Source organism: Micropterus salmoides, unplaced genomic scaffold, assembly GCF_014851395.1.
Source record: "Micropterus salmoides isolate LMB-PRFRI ecotype aquatic unplaced genomic scaffold, ASM1485139v1 Ms_hic_scaffold_8, whole genome shotgun sequence".
Taxonomy (NCBI): domain Eukaryota; kingdom Metazoa; phylum Chordata; class Actinopteri; order Centrarchiformes; family Centrarchidae; genus Micropterus; species Micropterus salmoides.
The window spans coordinates 12734787-12755886 of NW_024044570.1; the positions used below are offsets into that span (position 1 = coordinate 12734787).

Consider the following 21100-nt stretch of genomic DNA (forward strand, 5'->3'; position numbering starts at 1 on the left):
CTTTCTGAGAAATCATGTTTTGTCTGTCATGGAAGGGACGGAAGGGACTAAATACTACAATGCCCATGAGCCTTAGCTGCCGTGTGCACAAATTGGAAAGGAAGGGAAAGCGCTTTGTTGCTGCAGCTGTTGACAAAACATGACGCCATAGTTGCTGAATTCTAACAAGATTTACCCATAAATTAAAAGTGTACTGATTTAAGACGCAGATTGTAAAATCAGTTTTCTTTACAGCATAATCTTTAGCTCCCGCCCACCATTTGTAGTTCACAAGACAAAATTTTAAGGTATGCGTTTCTTGATGCACCTTGGGAGTTGTAGCCAACTTATCCCCCAAAATTATAATGATTTAACTGGGAGAGTTTCATGCTGATCCAAGATGTAGAAGTGCTCCAACTGTGAGTCACGTAAGATTGTCTATGGGAAAAGTGAATGGGATTTTTTTACTTGTGGGACTAGAGGTGCCAAAAATAGCTTATCTGACTTTGCAACTTTATTGACGACATCGCTGGCAAATATTTGTCCTCCTCCTCAACTCCCAATTTTACAAGCTCAACACCCATTACGTAACTGATGCAATACTTAAAATAAGCTGAGACTTCAAATCATAATAATATTTTATTATATATGTAACTGCCCTCGGTGTCTCGACTGATGTCTTTATGGTTACTTTATTTCTTTCTCCGTAACCGTATTGCACTGTGAAAACTATAAAAATATACAAATAGATATAAACATAAGTACTTTTGTACACATTACCTTAGTTAAAATCAAACATACTAAAACAATAAAACTAATTAAATACACAAATTAAACAGTCATTTTGTACCAATACCTATATATACACAATAACCTTTAAATCACACACTGGATTAATACATCAAAGCTAAATGGCTCTTCGTCAATACATAGCTAAACTACTTACAACAATAAACATGAACATTTCACTCCCGCAACACCGAAAACATACACACCTCGTTCCGTTTCCCAAACCGAAACCTGTCAATTTCCTTTCTTACTTATCTGAGTTTGGCGTCTTTACTGTGTGCCCTTGTCTGCTTGCTCGTCCTTCATTTGTGGGTTTGCGACAACCGTAAACTGGTAAGTACGGGGTTTATCTACACTTTGCAGGGGTTAGTTTAACCTAGTGGCAGAAACTATACTGCCCACTGGTGGACGCCACTGGTACCTGCGTGGAGCGATATGTTCATGTCTACACCATAATCCCAATAAAAAGTCTTTTATAAATACAAAACATTCACAGTCATTAAAATCAAGACCTCTTAAATGACTCCATGCGGACAGTTCCAATATATACTTGGGGTTAATCTTTTTTACACTGACAAGAATTCACATCTCTTCCAAATACAAAGTGACTGATGTGGAGCCACATAAGTAAACTTAGCTAAAAGTTAGCAAACAAGATACAGTATACAGTGTACTACTGGATGCTTTTAATGCAACTGTGCTGTGGTTCTGACAAACTGACTTTTGCTAATGTTAACTAGATTAGCTTACCTGTCCAACAAATGTACTGCTGACAAATGTTTCTTATGGTGGACACAGGTGTTACCAATGACAATTATAATGGCTGCATTCCAGTTCCAGGGTCCTGATGCCATGCATACTATGGCTCACTGGCATGGCTTACTGGCACAGCTAAATGGAATGCAGCCATCATTAATGTTATTAGTTACACTAGGGGCGAGTTCAGCGCTGACAAAATGTAGCTACATGTTTTTTTTCAATGGAAATGGTAGTGCCTCGAATACCCTGTTGTGTACGCCAGTGCACTGCATTTCCCTGCCTTTTTAACACCGTTGTGTTTACAAACTTGTCGCAGCTGATTGGGTAACACCTGTGACACACCCACAAAGCAGAAGAAAACATACATCGAAGCCTGTTGCGGAATGTTGCAAGGAAACATGTTGTTCAGTCCGAAAACGTTCCAAACCGGTGCAAAATATTTTGAGACTGAACTCGCTCCTGTGCTTTTCCTGCAAGGACAAAAGGTTTGCTGTGAGGAAGGCGTACGGAAGATTATTACTGCCCAAAATTTGCCCTATCATTCAAAACTTCCACTATTTACTCATTTTGGAGAAACTAAACACAGTTTAGTCCAAGAGGTCTGGAAGTGTAGAAATTCTCCAGCAGATACACAGTTAGTAAGTTTGAAATCTGTGTAGCCATTGAGGTAACAAAGGAACAACTGGCAATGATCAGCAATAACTGAAACAACCTGCTGATATATTTGGTGATATACTGTGCAAAGAGCCAATAAAATATTATTTACTATAGCTTTAAATGCTGGACTAGCTCCATTAAGATAGTTTCCAATTAAAAGTCGCCCAAAAAGTTACCCCATGCATCACTGCCTTTAGGAAAGGTAAGTGAAACCAATTCCAAAAAACCCTACCGCCTTCCTCTGTCTTTTATCCAGTAAGTGATCATAACCGCCATGTCGTAAACGCACAGTGGTAAACATGTAAACAGGGTATAAACATTCACAAGGTCAGTTTCACCCATGTAATCATTGCTAAAGCATTCAAACAAAGCAGACATGCTGCAGAAAGGGGACACTCTTACGTAAGTTAAATTAAACCAGAAAAGAGGAGGATGATGATGCCAAAGCACAAGAATGAGCTAATTGCTGATTTGTTGTACAACACAAGTCGAAACTGCAGTACACCTGACTCGCTTCTTTGATGTTAATGAAATACTGCTGGCCAAGTGGGTTCTTTACCGTGTACAAGGGCACAGAGGTCCTATTATGAAATGGAAACAGTAATTTTTTTCAGGATGAAAGTGAGCATGAGGATAGACAAACCTCTCACTCTCTCTCTCTAATCTACTGCATCTACACACACCTTAGCAGTGATGATCACCAACTTGCTGCAAAGATAGTCATGCTATGAAATCCTGCAGCTCCTCCCTTCACAGGTGTCTTCATCTCTCCTGCTTGTCTTGTCTGTCAACACGCAGATGAATCACCTATTGGAGGAATGAGCATCCATTGGACATGACTTGAGCAGGATGTTTGGGAATGCTGGAAGGCCTTGTTTTCATCTCACTTCCATCAAGGTATCTAGGCTTTGCGTGCGTCTTGGTGATGGATATGCCTACAATGCATGCCAACAGAAAGGGAAGTGGGAAGAGTGATAATGAGTGGCAATGATGGGAAGGGGTGGAGACAGACACTGGAAAAACACCACAGAGGTCAGTGCTATGGATCTGTCGGGAGAAGATATCGGGTATTTAGAGAATGGTTTGGGAGATGGCTCATTTGAGAACCTCAAACATCTGCATGCTCCAGTGCTCATCACATGTGAGCGAAAGTTTTAGAATAAAAGAGGGGTTAACTCACATTCGTGATCCACAGCTTGGTTGCTTTGACAACGTTAACAAGGGCTATGATTTGGATCTGTTCGTTCGCAAACACCCCATCACATCACACACACTCTTGGGCAAATGCAAATGCTCATTGAGAACACAAAAATGAACAGAAACAGTCAGCTAGAGTATTCAATGCTGAAAGCAACTTTAAAAAATGAAACATGCCTTGGCTGGAGTCCTACAGTATCCACCCCAACTCCCTGACACACATATTCATCAGCCAAATCAGGCAGTGTGTGAAAGATATGAGCTACCTTCAAGTAATGATGAATAGAGTGCAAGCTATCATGAACTTTATAATTACAATGATCACACACGGCTGTAATTCTCACTCGACACACTTAACACTTAAGCTTGTGTTGCTCTGCTGGCATAGACATGCCACACCAATAAATATGCATTCTTGCTCTCCTCTCTGCAAAGATTAAAGGGCCGATTTATGTGTACAGGACTCTGAAGCTGACGTGTCTGTGTCTGTTTTTATCAGCATACAGTATGTGTGAACTGTGAGATCTACAGTACATAGTTACACTTTAGTAGTTATAGTAATAGTTTTCTAACAAAATATTGATATAACTGGGATCCCAAACTATGGGTACAGGGGGTACAGCTGCAATTACCAGGGCACACAGAAAGAGTGTGTCCTGGTAGCTAATCTTATAAAAAAAGAGAAGATTGACATTAAAGGGGCTATATGTAAGTTTTTGATTTTAATAAATTAAATTTTCATTGACTTATTGTCAATGGGCTCAAAACTCACTTAGAAATGAAGCACACGCCTGTTTTCGCCATTGCTTGCATCCGCTGTAGTCTACCTCTCAGACTACAGCGACAACACGGCAGCTAATGACATGCAGTCAACTAACAGGTGAATTCAAAATTTAAAAATATAATGGAATACAATTCAGTAATCAGCTTTGGGACAATGCACGTTTGTTTCTTCTAAGTTTCAGTTGCATTGTATGTTTCCCTATTGTGCATTGTTTCATGTCTTGTTGCTGCTTTTCAGAACATTTTTTTAACATTCAACAAGTGATGGAGACATTCTGATTCTGACGGGTCCCCAGCGTCCCCAGTGTAAATGACACCTATCTGTCGATACTTTTAAATGTCACGCCCCACCCAGGCTGTGAGTGGTCGGTTCACGACAAGTGACATTGACGAGCTACATTCAGCACACGGCTGCTTGAAAGGCACCCGAGCTTCTGTTCTACTTTGCCTGTCTCCGCCGACAGAGTTTAGCAGGCAGAGAGAACAGAAAAAGTTGAGCGTCATGTAGCTCCCAGATATGGGGAGGGCAGAGGAGGACCGGCAGCTTGGGAGAAGTCCTGGTATGCCTGAAAATGTACCTGTACGCCAAAGAGTAAAATGTCGAGGTGCCGGTACTGCGTACCGGTGTTGTGCCGAATTCTGCCTACCTGCCGAGAATTGCATGCACCGCGCGGCTGGTAACGCTCATTTAAGAGAGGGAAAAGAGGTGGGTGCAAATCTCGGCAGGTAGCCTACAACATCTGTCCTGCCGAATTATACATCCATGTCTTAAGGTCCTTTTCACACTTTGCTGTGCTCATAGATCAAACGCGGTAATCACGACATCTTTTAGCAGAATCTCAATGAATGCTACTTCTACTAAGGATAATAAAATATTAACGACTCTAAACGTTGAAAAAATATATACTTAGAATAATTTATCACAATTGATGAACCCCACGAAGGATATTACAGCGTTTAAAAGCAGTATTTGGAGGTGCATGCAATTCTCGACATGCATGCAAAACTCGGCATAACACCCACTTCAAGCAATAACACCATTAAAACAACCAGCTCACAGCAAAACACAGGCTCCACGTAAGGATACAAAACAACAATAAAGGTTTATGTGCTGAAGCCAATCAGACCAAACAGGTTCAGATGATGTCAAGTAAGAACAAAGTGACCATTAATAAAGCTGGAGAAACACAGAGAAAGTCACGTTAGCTCGCCGGCTAACGCCGAGCAGTTGCTAATGTTATCCGGAGCAAAGTTATATCGCTTTCCACATTACTTCACCAACTAACGCGACCCATGCTACTAAACTGTGTACCAATGTTGATTTAGCTTGCAAGAAACGATGTAATGGCAAAAAGCAAATGTATAGCGATTTGTTTACTAACGTTAGCCTACAGTTATGCAGCCAGGGCAGCCAGCTAACGCTGCAGTAGCTCGGATCTGCCGCTGTTTTCTTCGTAACTTCAGTTTATGTTTATTGTGGTTTTACCAATTCTCAGATACACAGCTTACCACCTCTCAGTCGCTGTAACTAACGTGACCCACATAACATAAAACACTGAAAAACGGTCACAACAACACAGAGGAAGGAAGAGCCATCCACTAACACTAGTTACAGTAAGTACAAGTTACTTACTGTGGTCTAACTGTTACAAAGTGTGACACAATGTCATTATAATATCCGTTCCAGCTCACTAACCGTTTCATTATCATTCAGTAACGTTACATGTAGCTGTGCTGACATTACTGAGCCTCCGGTGACAGATTCACAGATAGTAAAGATAGTTAACGTTGCTGAAAAGCAGCAGACGAGCTAACGATGTAGCACGTCGGCTAAATGCAGTAAATGTAACGTTATCATGTACGTGCATGGATTAGTTCAACCTACAGTTGAAAACTATTACTGTAACGTTGCAGTGGGAGTTTACCTGAGTTTCCAGCTCTGTCTGTTCTCCCTGTCAGTCTATAGCTGCTGTCACTCTGCCTTCTTTCGGGAGTAGTGTGCCGATATGCGGCTGGCTGCGCTGAAAGGTGCGGCGCCGGTGTTGATCTGCCTCTGAGACGGGAACTTTGAAGTAACAGAGCCTGAACATGTCTGGAGAAAAGCCACAGCCTGCATGCTGGTGTTCCTGCGTTTATTGCGGTATTTCTGTATGAAAGTGGTAGTGTGTCGGATTATGCTCGCTCATGAGTTCAAGCGAGCACGCGTACGAGCACACACTTGGTTGCAATCTTAGAACCACACCGCTAGTGGCCGCTCGAAACTCCATAATGCCCCTTTAAGGATAAAAATGTCCACATAGCAAGCCTAACCCTGTAATGCAAAAATTGTTGAAAAGCTACAAGTATTTATATATAACCAGTTAGCTAAAGGTAATGGATTTTTTTTTAAATAGCTACAAGTATAACTAATAACTAATTAAAATAGTTAGCTAAAAGTAATGAATATTTGATTAAATTAGATAAAAGTATTGGACAAATAGCTGAAAATAAAGTAGCTAAAAGTAAATTGTTGGAATACTTCATAGGCCTTCAGACCTTTCAAAGTGAGTAAATAGATAAATGATGAAATAGCTAAAACAACTGAAATGGGTAGCTAACTGTAATATATAAATAGCTGAAGCTAAATGTATCAAGTCAGAGCTATTTGTATGAAATAGAAGGAACCCCTCAGCCTGACTGTCATGTTATGGTCCACTACCCAAACACAGAATGTGGTGCAAGAAATTAGGTTTTCTCCATTTATCACAGAGGAATTTTCTCTCTCTCTCTCTCTCCCTCTCTCTTGTAACTGTCCCTTTACTTCCCTATTATTTCTCTTCTCTCTGCAATCTTCACTGAAATGTCCAGCTGCAACTCAGTAGTACTTATGCAAACCTGACCAAACTGACTTAAACATTGACAGTTCAACTGTATGAGAAAACATTGTTTTTGTATAACTAATGCTAAATAATAACATTTGGCACAAGACAGCTTTTGTCAGTGGCTCCACTGCTATAAAATACTTGATTTCAAGCAGTCTTTAATTGTTTGGAAACTCCCTCCCACATTGTGTTCTTATCATAGACATCCCAGAAGCTTCCCGAAAACAAGCCAACATGCCAGCATGCCTTTCTCCCTCCACTACCTATAATCCTTATCTGCTAAGTAAATAAGGGCTCCCATCCTGTCTAGAGGGGTTTTGTCTCTTTCTACACTGAGCTCTGTCTGCCAGCCATCCTTAAAACTTGGTCATAGGAAAGGAGAGGGAGGTTGAGTAAGGGATTCAGGCAAAAAGGCAATGCATCTCCCAAAAGCCAAAAGTAACCATCAGTGGCTGGGTCCACTAGCCTTATTTAAAAAAAATCTCTATGAGGTATTTCAGGATTTGTGGAACATTTAAAAAAATGTCTTGTATGGAAGCCATGGATACATTCAGAGTTTTGGAACATTTATAAGAAAAGGATGTGTCTCGTTGTGGTCTTGAAAAATATTGTATTGTATTTGGCAACAGATTTGTACACAAGAATATTTCATGGTGATGGAAACTTGATTAAACATTTTGTCTTCATTATTCATGCTTATTTTCATTTCAACATTTTGCGGCTCACACATTCACAGACAACTCACACAACAACTACCAGTGCAACCAGCTAACATAGTCCACTCTGAAGTGTGTGTAAGGCCTATCTTTCAGTAAGATGCTTAACCCTCGTGAAGAAGCCGTTTTGTAGCTTCCAGACTTCCAATTCTGCCATTATCTGTCTCGGGAATGCAGAGGCAAAACAAAAAAAAAAAAAGTCAGTTTGAGTGGCCAACTGGAGAAATGAACTGTAAAAACTTGCATGCCTCTCTTTTATTCACATTGTGAGTGGAGATGCCAGAATACAATTCAATTAATATTTGGCAGAGGGCCGGAAGACTGTGTTGAGGACAGCATCAACACACACACACACACACAAAAAAGAGAGAGAAGTGAGATTTGGAGATGTAAACACTGATCATGAAGCGAAAACGTGTCATTAAAGTCAACCTGCCACAGACGATGACCACATAAACAGACTGGCTGCTAAAATGTTGGCAGGGATAGCATCTCTGATCAACTGTGGGAATCCAGCTATAAACACTATCTATCAGCGGAAGGAGAGGAAGGCTCGATCGGTGGTGCCAGACAGTGTGCATGTGATTACAAACTTGTGCGTGTTGCATTTGCAAATGCACATATATACATATAATTGGGTACATATATGGGTGTGGAGCAATTTAAGTCTAGAGCCCTGAATGTTTACTCTTGTCTTTGTAAAAGTCAATATGAGAGTAATTGTTTAAAGTGTAGAAGTTGCTTTACAAAAGCCCAAAACCCACAGCCATAAAGTTGTGTGACCCTCTTCTAACAGAGATAGGTTACTATCATTAATCAACACAGAAAGATGTCTGTATTCGTTTTTTTTTCTATCTGGATGGCCTATAACATCTCATTTACTCTGTTTATGTCATGACTTTGTGTTTTGTCACCACATCTAAGTAAGCTGGGACCATAAATAAAATGAGCACCAGTGCTCATAATTAAAAATACAATATACACCACCTATATAGGCCTATGCAACTTGCATGCAAAGTGTAATACCATCTGAAAACCAATGCCTCAAGAACCCTTTCTGGTTGAACTTTTATGTGTCTAAACAAAATGTTGTTACTTGGCGCCAAGGAAATAAGTGGAGATAAAAATAGTCATGGTAAAAATAACACATTCCCCACTGAGTGACAGATCAACATTGCCCATTCAGTGCAAAATGTTGCTGTACTCCTGCGGCTGCTAGGAGAAAAGTTGGTGGGAGGCACGTTCCCAGAAAAATGGTCCCTTTTTTTTTGTCTGTGTGCTTGTGTGCTGAAAAGTTAATTGCTCATCTGAGCTCACACAAGATGCCTCTCTTCCTTTCCAATGGCAACATAAACTTCTGCATTCTTGAGAGAAGAATTATGCTGACCTCCTCTCCCTCTGCTGGGGTGTTTGTGTGTGTAAAGAAAAGAGTGTGTGGGTGCATGCATGTTTGTGTATATACAGTATGTGTCTATGCTCTCACATACTGTATGTACAGGGTGATGTGTGTATGGTGTGTATAGGATGTGGATGCTGGGTTTTTAAACTGTGTGGAGGATACAAGAGAGAGTTTTTTCTGGAGTGGCTGAATTGTGTGGGAGAAGGATGGTGGTTTGATGGTGGTGATGGGGTTGGGAGGCAGGGAGATGGGGGGGGCACTTCAGTGGTGTTTGAACATTTGTGAGTCAGACTTTAGCAATGAGGGAGTAACAGAGGCCATGAATGAGAGTGCTTGTTTATGTGGGTCAATGGGCTCCCTTTTAACCCCTTCTGCATTTTCTGCCTTTGCACAGGAAGTAGCTGCTCCACCCATGGTTGTGTCTGACTGAAAGACAAATCATGTGTGCTGGAAAGGAAGTTAAACACACCACCAGTGAGACAAAACACTTTGTAGGCTCTGTGACTTTGTGCAAAAAGCTCTCCAAAAATTGCTGTGTTTACACTGGGGATATGAGGCTTGCATTTTGTCACACGCGCTGCACAAAGCTTCTATCTTCATCCTCAGAAGGCAGAGGTTAATTAGAATGAGATCGTCTTTCTATAGCAAACCCCATTATGAAAGTCTTCTCTCTGCAGGAGGGAAACTGGATCAGGAATGGAACTCTAAACTGTCGCTGACATTTTGTTGAGAGCCAAATGTCGGAGGCGGATGGTGGAGGAAACCTTGGCGCTTAGCATCGCATGCACACAAATTGCTTGTCCTGTTTATGCAGCTGCTTTATTCAAGAGAAAATTCCAGATAAAACAGCCATTTCAGGATGTGATTTAGATGAAAGAAAATACCACCTCTAAATACTGTATGTGCACCTGGTGGAACTCAATCAAAGCTCTATGAGTGCTGACCCTTTGGGACAAATTTAAGACTGAAAACAATGGAGGGTAATTGACTTGGCAGATTTGCAATGATGCACATCGATTGCTTCATAATGACCAGATAAAAGCTGAGATTTTTTCAGATTTTTGTGGGTTTTAATATGTATTTTTTTAGTAGAAATTTATTGTTGAAAATACATTGCACAATGGCACTTAAAGAGGTGGTAATATGCTTTTTGGCTTTTCCCCTCTCCTTTATTGAGTTATATCTCTTTTTTGTGCATGTAACAGGTTTGCAAAGTGAAAAAGCCCAAAGTCCAGCCCAAAGGGAGTTCCCATCTCCCGCAGAAAGCTCTGCTCTGAACCGCTTGAAAACAGCTCATTTGTAGTCCAGCCCTTCACTTCCATTACTTGTGACGTCACAATGAAAACGCGTCATAAAGCTTGCCAAGCGGCTTGCGGGGGTCAGGCAAGCCCTCAAACCAAGCTAGTCTGAGCGGAGGCCTTTTGGCTTGACTCGCCTTTGTTTTCCATTGTAGAAATGTTGTACCTTTTTTTTTTTTATTGAACTTATTCTTATCACAATAAACAATAAAGACATCTGACAAAGAAGAAAAATATGACATCCTCAAAATGTACAAAATAAATCAGTCACACCTCCTGCAAATCATCTGAAAAGACATTTTCTATACTGTTCACATGACAAGGGAGAACAAATAGAAATGTTGTACCTGTACCTGCTTCCAGGTACTTTTTTTCGTATCACCTCACCTCCTTCGAGGTTCCAAGTGAGCTAAGGGATACTAAAATGTAACGTGAAAACACGACAGACTGCTGATTGGTCAAAGAGAATCGTCACTATTCACTGCATCATCATTGCTGCTCCAGACAGAGGCCAGCAACAGAAAGTTTTATATTTTACAGTTTTCCTATGGAATTTCATCACTAAATCCACTTCTGATAAGTTTTGAGATGAAATCAGCTGTGTAGATTTCAAATATTGACAGTTTTAGGAGAAGTGATGGCGGAACAAAAATGTGCTTGAATATTTTCGGAGTTGAGGAGCTCCGCAAGTGGCTGCAGGGGATGCCTGTGCCAACCCGCGGGAGGAGCGTGTGAGGCCGGCCAGCCGCCCGCTCACAGAGCCCTCTGCTGCCGCCGTCACACAGACCGCTGCAGCAACAACGGCAGAGGAAAACACAGCTGGAAGGTTTTCATACCGCTCATCTGTCTTTAGATTCTGAGGAATGTTGAAACGTTTTAACTTTAAAAAAGAGAAAGCTGTGTGGATCGCTGGTGTGTGCGTCGCATTGAACATTACGTCGCTATGACGACAAGCTGCCTACTATCTCTGGGTACTATCTGCAACGGAAAACGGAGCAGGGCCGAGTAGAGTTGAGTCAATCGATTTGCGCTATGGTAGCATTTTTCGGCAAGGCAGCATAGATCGTCAGAACAGTTCAACGTTTAGTCCTAAAAGACGATGAAACTCCGACTCTGTTTGGGCCTGGAAATTCACAATCACAACCTGTAAGTATGCTTTATTGGTTGAACTGAGTTGAAATATGGTGATTTCTGTAGTGGTTTATGGTAAGATGTGGAACAATGATGTTGTGGACTTGAGTAACTTCTACCATCTACTAGGTTATGGTCGCAGTCTGAAGCGGGCTTTGATTTGGATCACACTACCTTGTTTCTTATGACCCGCCCTTCTCTGCTTCTGATTGGCTAGTAGTCCTTACCTGGGAACTGCGCATGTGCAACTCCCAACAAAGATTTTGTACAAGTAAGATGCATCACTCTGTAGCTCAAGAGCGTAACGTACAACACATATAGGGTGAAAAGAGGAGCTGCAGCAATGTGCAGTATGAGAAAAATATGGTGTTAAATTAAACCATGTAAACCTGTTCTGGTACAACCCCTAATTAAGATTTTGAACCTGAAAATGAGCATAATACCACCTCTTTAAAGCAGCAAGTGTTTTTTGGCCACAGTGGGGCAGCAGAACAAGCTGTAAACACAAAATTGACCATGACTTTGTGGTGAATAGTTATTTGCCTTTTTACACAGCACCCAGAGTTGTATTCTTACTATATATTCACAGTCTATCTATAATTTAGTCATTCCATACTGTTATTTCACTATGTTAGTCTATTCTGTACACATCAAATCTATTGCATGCTGACTCATAAGGGAAGAGGGGTCCCTCCTCTGTTGCTCCTCCTAAAGTTTCTACCATAATGGGTATTTTGGGGGTACACTTTTATTATCCTATTCGAGGGTGTGGTAGAGGGTGAATATGCTGTACACATTGTAAAGCAACTTCTTTTTTCAGAAACAATGCTCTCATTACTTGGATAATATAGCACACTGGTGACATTTTTTTAGGGAGGATTTCTTTAGTAGGAACAGGTTGAAGTGGATAGCACCGTGGCCTCACAGCAAGAAGGTCTTCGGATCAAACCTTGGTTGTCCCAGACCTTTCTGTGTGCACGTTCTCTCCGTATCTGTGTGGGTTCTTTCTGGGTGCTCATGCTTCCTCCCACCATTTGAAGACATGCAGGTAGGTTAATTTGTGACTGTAAATCGCCCTTATGGTATAATTGTGATTGTGTATGGTTGTTTGTTTCTATGTGAACCCCCCCTCTTGCTCTTACTGGGATTGGCTCCAGCCCCCGCGATCCTGCATGGATAAGTGTTTATAGATAATGGACAGATGTATAGTTCCAATGGAAAACCATTTGTGGATTATCCAGAATTACCAGAACATTTTTCTGGAAAGACCATTGTAAATTAGTTTCCATTCACTTACATTGTTTTGGGTGGAGGCAGAAATCTCAGAGAATGATATTTCAAAACTTGGACAAAAGAAAAATCCCTTGGTCTGATTCTTGTTGCTCAAGGACACTACAGCAGGATTTTTTTTAGTTGTTTTTCTGACATTTGGGCTTGAGCTCTGTTCCATAGTTCAGATGACATGACCTTGAAACTACAAGCTGCAAGCCCTGCAGGGTTTTATGTTATTTTTCCTGGGCCAACATCAGAGTCTAAATAAACTTGTGGCGGCTTTTAGATGGCTTCACAGGGACTCATACAGAGTGATTCACCAGAGTTCAAACCACAGCAAGTCTGGAAGTGGGAAAGAACAATGATATCAAAAGATTCTTTCTGACACCCCCCCCTTTTGCCACACAGGTTGTGAAGAGGACATCTGTCCTCTGTAAACTCACCAGGACATCACTGTCGGAGGGTAGAATGCCTGGAATGTGCCCTTGTGGTCAGTGGGCCTGTAAACCAGTTATTTAGCTAGTATTGCTTCTAGAATCTGGCAACAAAGACAATCTGGTCCACCTCTCACCTTTGTGGGGTTCTCTTTGGACCAGACTTGAGGAATTTCTACCTCAGGAGTTATGATTTTGACCTCCAGGTCAGCCAGTTGGGGACCACCCTCGTCCAAACATATCAGCTCTCACATTGTCCAAGGGGTTCATATTTTGGTTCGTAACATCATATTGAGCATATTTTTTGACATCAGCTGCTGGGAATGTCTGTCAGTTCACTAATCTTTCCCACCCTTCTCAGCGCATGGCTCACCATTATAGCATGTCATTAGTGTATGAAAGATTTGTGATTTGAGAAGGAGACATGTGGGAGGTGTGTATGTCTGTTACTGTCTTTGATGTTGTCAGGTCCTGAATGTCTTGATGCAAAATGTTTCAGTGGTCAGAGAAACAAGTTGTGGCAGCTGCCTGCTAATCACATAATAATTGTTTTGTAAGGGATGCTGAGAGTTGGATTCTGAACAAAGAGTTGTGTAAAAAAACAATGCATGTGAAAAATATTCAGCATGAAAGGGATGGCATTGTGCAAATCATCCCTTCAAATCTTATAGTTTGAGCGTTTGTTTATAATATATTAAAGCTCCAATAATTCATGTGATTCACTGCTATGAATATTGGACTTTTGGACAATATTGGACAACGACGAAGTTCAATATCACTCTCGTGTCTCTGTGTTAAATATGGGGTTACCTCCAGCAGCTTGTTAGCTTAGTTTATTTAATATTTTCACTGGTATATTCTCAATTACAACTGGAATTTTGTTGTTTTCTTGACATCTAATTTCTGAGTGAAACCTTCTTTCTGGTAAACCCCATGCCTTTCAAAGCTCCTCCACCCATTTGTTGTTCTTCAGCCATTTTGATCCCCTTAATATTCTTTAACTTTCCAACACAAAGAACCCTCTTCTTTCTCCTCTCCCCAACATACAACTTGTCTGCCATTTATTCTTTCAGTTCATTAATGCTATCTGCTCTCTAGCTGTACAGTTTTTATCATCAGCCTCTTCAAATGGATCTTCCTCTAACCATCACTCTCTCCTCCTCACTTGTCTCCATCATTCCTTCCCCATTTCTTCACAGGTTTTTTCTTTGAATTGTTCCCCTGCCCTCCTTCCCCTTCCCCCTCGTTGCGTGCGACGAAGAGAGGTATACTCTTTCGTCAAGCCTGCACAAGTGGAGGGAGGAGTGGGTCAGAATTGAGGGGGAGGAGTAGGAGGAGGAGCAGGAGGAAGAGGAGATGGTGGAGGTGGAGGGCTGCTGGGACAGATCCATTTTCAAAGCGCTATCTTTTCATTTGTTTTCTTTTAACATTTCACTGCTATTTAGAAGGAAGAAAAAAGAGAGGAGGGGAAAAAGGAAAACCATAGACATGCTCACACACACATACTGAGAAATGGTCCAGATGGCCATCACTCATAAAGGGAGTCTTTCAGAAACGACTCACCAGCCTATCTACCATGTTAAGACAAGACACCCCAACAGCTAACCCCCACCCCAACAAACCGCAGCTGCCAAAGGGAGATTTGTATCTTTGCCTGGGAGCAAAAGCACAGCGCTCCCATCCAAATGTCACCCTAAGTGAGGATCAAACAGGACTCACCTGTAGTCACAGAGCGTTTACTTTTTATTTGAAACTCAACCGTTCCCAAAAGAACTTTCCCACCCCTAATCTTGGCAGGCAATACTGTCCTTGATATCTGTCTAGGATGTTTGTCTTTCCTTAAATCAATCCAAGAAGTGTGTATTCATTCCCCCCATGGTTGCTTTTAATCCCCTCATCATGAGAAGAACTACAAAACCTCCTCATATTTTTCTCCATTCCAACAAGCGTGCTTGGGATAAAAACACATTTTCATTTATCTGTGGGAATCTCATTGTCAGTGACATACTATTGTAAACGCACATGAGGATGGAAGGATTGAAAAAAGAAGAGACATGGGTAGAAGGGCAAGAAGGGAAGGGTAAACTGTCGCTGCTCCGAGAGTGATTACCTCAGTGGTTAGCACTTCATTACCTTGTGTCTCATGTTGTTTTATGTGTGCGGCTGTGTCGTAGGTGGGCTGTAATGGGATAGCGAATGTCAGGCCCCACATACTGCTGGGAAGCTTTTTTCCTCCTCCTCCTCCTCCTCTTATAGAGAGACAACGGTAGATGGACCACCCTGACAGGGATTTATGTAGATGGGGGTTTCACTACCAAGTTATCCGAATGTGGCGAAGGTTCAAAGAGGTCAGTTAAAAAAAATAATTCCTGGTGATATGTGGTCATATGTACAGTAGTTGTACTGAGCAGATTATTGTAATGGACTGGGTGTACTTTTCCAAAAAAGCTGCTAAAACACAAGACTGGGCCAATTTCATTACTGTCTAACAGGGTAATTTGACTGGATGTGAAAAAAAAGAGGAAAAATCTGATTTTGTGATGATGAGTTCAAATCTCATTTTATATCAGAATTTCTAGACTAAATGTGTGTTTGGCTGTTCTGGTCATACATTAATCCAGCTTCTGGGCACTTTGCTGCAATTGGGTTACTTGTCTGGATTTATTAACGTGCAAATAAGACGTGATATTTTCTGTTTTGTCACAGCTTCGAACAGCCAAAATCATCTATCTCACATTTGGAGTCCCATCAAGCCCCCCTCCGTGTGAAACAGCCAGTTTTGGAGAGCAGCGGAGGAAGAGGAAGCAGGACAAGGAGTCCACACCCATGTGCATATCAATCACTGTAATGTCAGTTTGAGGATGGCCAGTCAGTTGGCATAGATGATAAGGACCTGTAAAGAGTTACAGGGTGGCAGAATGTGAGAAAGTGTTATAGTGATGTTACAACATGTCGTCTGCAACACCACCGCACACTTAGCAGAGACAACATAGTATTTGCTGTGAGCTGTTTCAACACATCTGCAAATCCAGTAGTTTAACTGCTAGACTAAATGAAAAAAAAGAGGTTCCTTTTTGTTTTGGTGGTGAAGTGTCTGTAGACTGACAAAAATGGATGGGAGTTTCCCTGGTCAATTTTTGGGACTATTTAAATTCACATGAAGAACAGTCAGGCAAAAAAAGACAGAGGAAAATAGCTATGGAAAGAGTGGAAAAGCATAGGGAGGGGAAAAAGGAAAAGAAACTTTAATCACAGAAACACTGACCCATAAAAAAGGAGAAGCAGACACAAGTGGAAACCAGAGGAATGTTATCCAGCTGGGGGATACATCCATCCATCCAGCTATTTCTGCTGTATTTCTACTTAAAGCTACGGGTGAACTGAATTGGGGAGGGGGTTGGTAAAAGAAAAAGCCTCCGAAACAAAAACCAAATTGAAGGATGAGCTAAAACCAGCAGTGCTAAAACCCTGCGGCCCCTGGATTGGGTCCCAGAGCAGCCAGGCCGCACATCTCTGAGCTTTAGCCAAGAAAGACTTTGCTTCCCAGCCCTTTCACACTCTGGAGAGAAGCAGCTCTAATACAGATTGCTGAATGCTGTTTAATTACCTGACTGGCCAGTTAGCTGGACGGCTTGGCCACAGTGTCTGATGGGCTTCCTCCCAGTCTCCACTCTTCCCTCTCCATGGCCTAGACTCGGCCCCACCATACTAGAGCTAAACCCACATCCCCTTAGTGGGAGCCAAGGCCAATTAGCTGCATCCATGCTCACACTGCTGACTGTTCACTTTTCATACTTGCATCCTAATGTTAACAAGAACAAGATGTTTTGAGCTGGAAATTCTTATCAGTCGCTAAATGATTGGCAGGATGCAGAGTTCACTGACTTACAATGAAAGGGTTACATGCCATTGAAGCATTTCCACCTCTTGGCTTCTGAAGAGGCAAAAGGTGCATGTATACGTGTTTTAAAAGACATGTCCCGTCGTGTTATTTTTACACCCTCTTGTTCATGTCCTAATCACTTGGCCTGGGGGAAACCACTCCCTCACCGGATGAACTCTCATTACCATTTGGAAAGGCAGAGTTGATCTCATTCAATATGATGAAGATGTATGTAAAATTCACCCTGTGGATTCAGATTGTGGCCTGGCGGGGGAGAAGACACACCAAGCCATGATTCACTGGAATGACAAACAACAGTATTGTCCTAACTGGTTCTGTCGTGTCTGAATGTTTGTGTGATAGATAAACGTGAGCAGCACTGCCGACTGCATCTCTCCCATTGCTTAACAGTTCAGGCAAGCCTATAATGTACTTATTGCACTGTAGTGCATCGTCTCTGCTTGGGTAATCTTGTGGAATGAATGGGCCTGCCTGGTCTATTGATGTTATTGAGTGGCATACTGCAGTATGTCTCTTGACAAGGCCCAGCTCAAGCGGATCTCTGCAATCATGAGCAACAGGTGGGCTTGGACGGCGTTCCTTCCACTGCAAACAATTTTGCTTTGAAACCCCTAAAGCCTGATCCAAGACAGGAAAAACTTCCCATTAGTGCTGCTTATTTTCTTTTCATGGACCACACACACAAGCACACACACGCATACACACACAAACACACCAGAACATGTAAGCAATGCAGGAATTGCATTGACTTTCATTCATTTCATTTGCTTACTTTAAAGAAAGAGCAGCATTATGGGATATTCGTTTATTTGCTTTCTGGTGGTGGGTTCTTCTATAGCAGCCAGTTAGCTTAGCTTAGCACAAAGACTGGAAACAAGGTTACCAGCTAGCCTGGCTCAGTCCAAAGGTTAGTGTAAAAGCAAAAACAATTTTGCATTTTACCTGGGGTTTTATGCCAGCCCTTATCTTGGCTGGGAGCAGTAACTTCCTGGAGTCACCGCTGGTTCATTCAATCAAATTTTAATCATGGTTTGAAATTGAGCTATGGGTACAATTGTGTTTTCCCAAATCGTTTGCACGCAGGACTTCGACCGTTAGTCAAATACTTGAGTCAAATAATGATACAGGACCAGTTTAATAATGAAGTGATATATGATGGCCTTGCAACTGGTCCCAGCCAAGAAATATTCTTGCGGATAACCCCTAATAAAACAAAACATTTTCACTACTAGTTTTTTTATGGATTAAATTTTTAGAGATCTTTTGCTGGTAGGTGGATTTGTGACTTTTGGACAGCGCAAGGTTAGCTGTTTCCTCCTTTAAGCTCTGGCGTTAGCCTTAAATGTAACAAAAGCATACGAGAGTGGTATTAAACTTCTCAACTCTCTGCAAGAAAGGGAATTAGCTCTGAAACCCTGAATCTTTTTGGTTTACCTTGTGAGGACCAAATGAATGAATACAAGTACACCAACATTAATAGATACAGACAAAAGTCAGTCATACCTAGTCAGTACCTTAATGGTATAGGACAGAGAAACTTTTTCTCCTCTTGCTCCAGCACAGCTTTGTGTTTCTGCTGGATGAAGAGCTACAGCTACAGCTACAGCGGACTTAAAGCTGTAATCAGAGCCCCGAGCCGTCCGCCCTGCACTGGGACTCTGGAGTGGTTTGAGAGTGGGCCAGACATTCCAGAAGTGCTCGCCGCCCAGACACCCAGCAGCAGCCAGTCAGCAACAAATTCCAGAATAGCAGTGCTGCCGCTAAAAATAGTCATCTGGACAGGAGAGGGATGGAGAGCTGTGTGGAGGGAGCCCGCTGAATGGAGGATGAATGATAGAGGAGTGGAAGCTGAGCAGGAAAGGAGGGTGGTTTATTCCATTCCATATCCAGTCACAATGTTATCACAGCGGCACAGAGGAAAAGGAGTCCTACAGAGATGTGAGTTAGGAACCTGTGTGAGTGCTCTCCAAGACAGCGACAAAGAATAAAGATTTTTTTTAAAGTGCACATGCAACTTTGTCAAAGCGGCCTCTCAGACTGTTATTTCTAAAACAGTGTGTCAGCTAACCGAGGGAACACGCTCCACTTTACTCAGGACTTTCTTCAGGCCCGGCCCACTGTTTATTTTTCCTGCAGTGAACGGGCAGCTCGGTTTACAACAGCCACCCTAAACCTTCACTGTGGAACATCCTGCCTGCAACAGCAGCCAGACGCGCCAAGGCAACACAAACCTCATCAAATCCTCTACCACTTTTTGCTCAATTTGCACAATATCCCCTTACTTTCTTCATATAAAGCCATTTTTCAGGAGACTTAAGGAGTTATAAACTGATTTGAAGCGCATGTAAATTTTCAGCTTACATGTTCCAAATCCCCCTGAGTGTGACGGCTTTTATCCAATGTAGCTTGAGAGGGCTACAAACAGAGAGGCCCTTTTCAAGTCTGTTCATGCTACATGTAAAGAATAGCTTACATCTTCCAACATTATGCAGACCTCCATATCTGCAAGGCATAGAGTTGGGGTCACACTAAAGGACCGGATGGGGTTATTGGGGAGGGTTCTAGGGTTCTTTGGCATTTTGAATGTGTAGTTGGGTATGCCATATCCACCAATAAACCCCCACCTCCAGGGGCAAACAGGCTCACCTTCTGCAGATGGAGGGAGGAGGGAATAGTTCAGAGGGTCTAGCAGCTGGATTTTATTTAAGGGTCAAAAAGTGAACCAGAAAGACATTAAAAAAATCCCTTTGAAACTCAGATCATATCAGTGTCAGGGGTGCAGCCGTTGAAATCTCAAAAGAACTTTTTTTTTCATTACACTGTCTGTATTGGCCTTTGCGTGTGACTGACAATTAGCTACCATAAGCATTTAAATTGTTGCATAAGTGCTTCATTGTTGTTTGTCCTTTGCTTGTAGTATTACATTTGAGCTCTGTTCTTGCTCGCCTTTGACTTAGACAACTGGAAATTGCATTACAACAAAAAGAGACCTGTGTTCTTTCCAAGGATAATTATCTTGCTCTTTTTGAGAAAACTTCCCAACAGAAATAATGACCATAGACGATGATTGTCTGTCAGTGTGACAAAAATTTATATTGATGTAGGAGGGATATATAAATAGAAGGCTTAAAGGTTACTTTTACAGCTCAGACTAGCTTACAAAGGCCAATTTCAGACTTGGGATAACAGTTTCAATGTGTGATTGAGGAAACCTAAATCCTGCTCTGCGCCATACTGTAGAAGTATTTGATGTTGTCTTCTTCCAAGGCCTGCAGATTGTGTCTGGCCAGCACGAGCTGGGGGTGCTGTCCTACTCATCAGTACTAAAGCCCAAAAAGACTGCAGAGCTTCCAGCCAACCACCCACTCCCCCTTGCAAAATGTGGATCAAATTAACCCGGCAGCAGCAATGTTCTCCCTCAACAATCAATGGACTCTCCAAGTCCTAACAACAGACACTCTTGTTTCTTCCCTGAGCCAGACATGAACTGTTTTCTCTATTCCATGTTTTCTGCTGCTGTTTGTTTGATTCTGTCAGTTTTCTAATGACAAAAAATTGCTTTTCTCCAGAGACTGTTATAGTCTACTTTTTTAGTAATTAGCAGCAGGTGTTCTGGGTCCAAAAAAACAACACTATTCACTGAAGATGTAATATCAACACACATAACTGTCCTTAGGATCTGTTTTATATTTGCATTGTTTCCTGCATTGTTCAGGTGAGCCACTGCTTACCTGAACGATGCATGCCAAAAGCTTAGCACAAAAATTAATGCCAAAACCAACTGCTTACCTGTTGTTTTTGGCATGCATCGTCTCATTAGAGTGCAAAGTTGTCCGTCATGAAATTGGCTGCCCAGTCTTGATTGGGATTGGCCAGTACTGCAATTTCCTTGATTGGGACTAGCTGTCACTTAGAGATTGT

At 41.8% G+C, this 21100-nt stretch overlaps 1 long non-coding RNA gene across 1 annotated transcript; it reads right to left on the reverse strand.

Annotated features, from left to right (window-relative positions):
* Nucleotides 1-605: 605 nt before the first annotated feature.
* On the reverse strand, nt 606-3115 carry LOC119893132. The gene is made up of 2 exons (XR_005442761.1): nt 2868-3115; nt 606-1997 (listed from the first exon to the last, which is right to left on the reverse strand). It is a non-coding gene; the product is annotated as an uncharacterized LOC119893132 (long non-coding RNA).
* Nucleotides 3116-21100: the final 17985 nt, after the last annotated feature.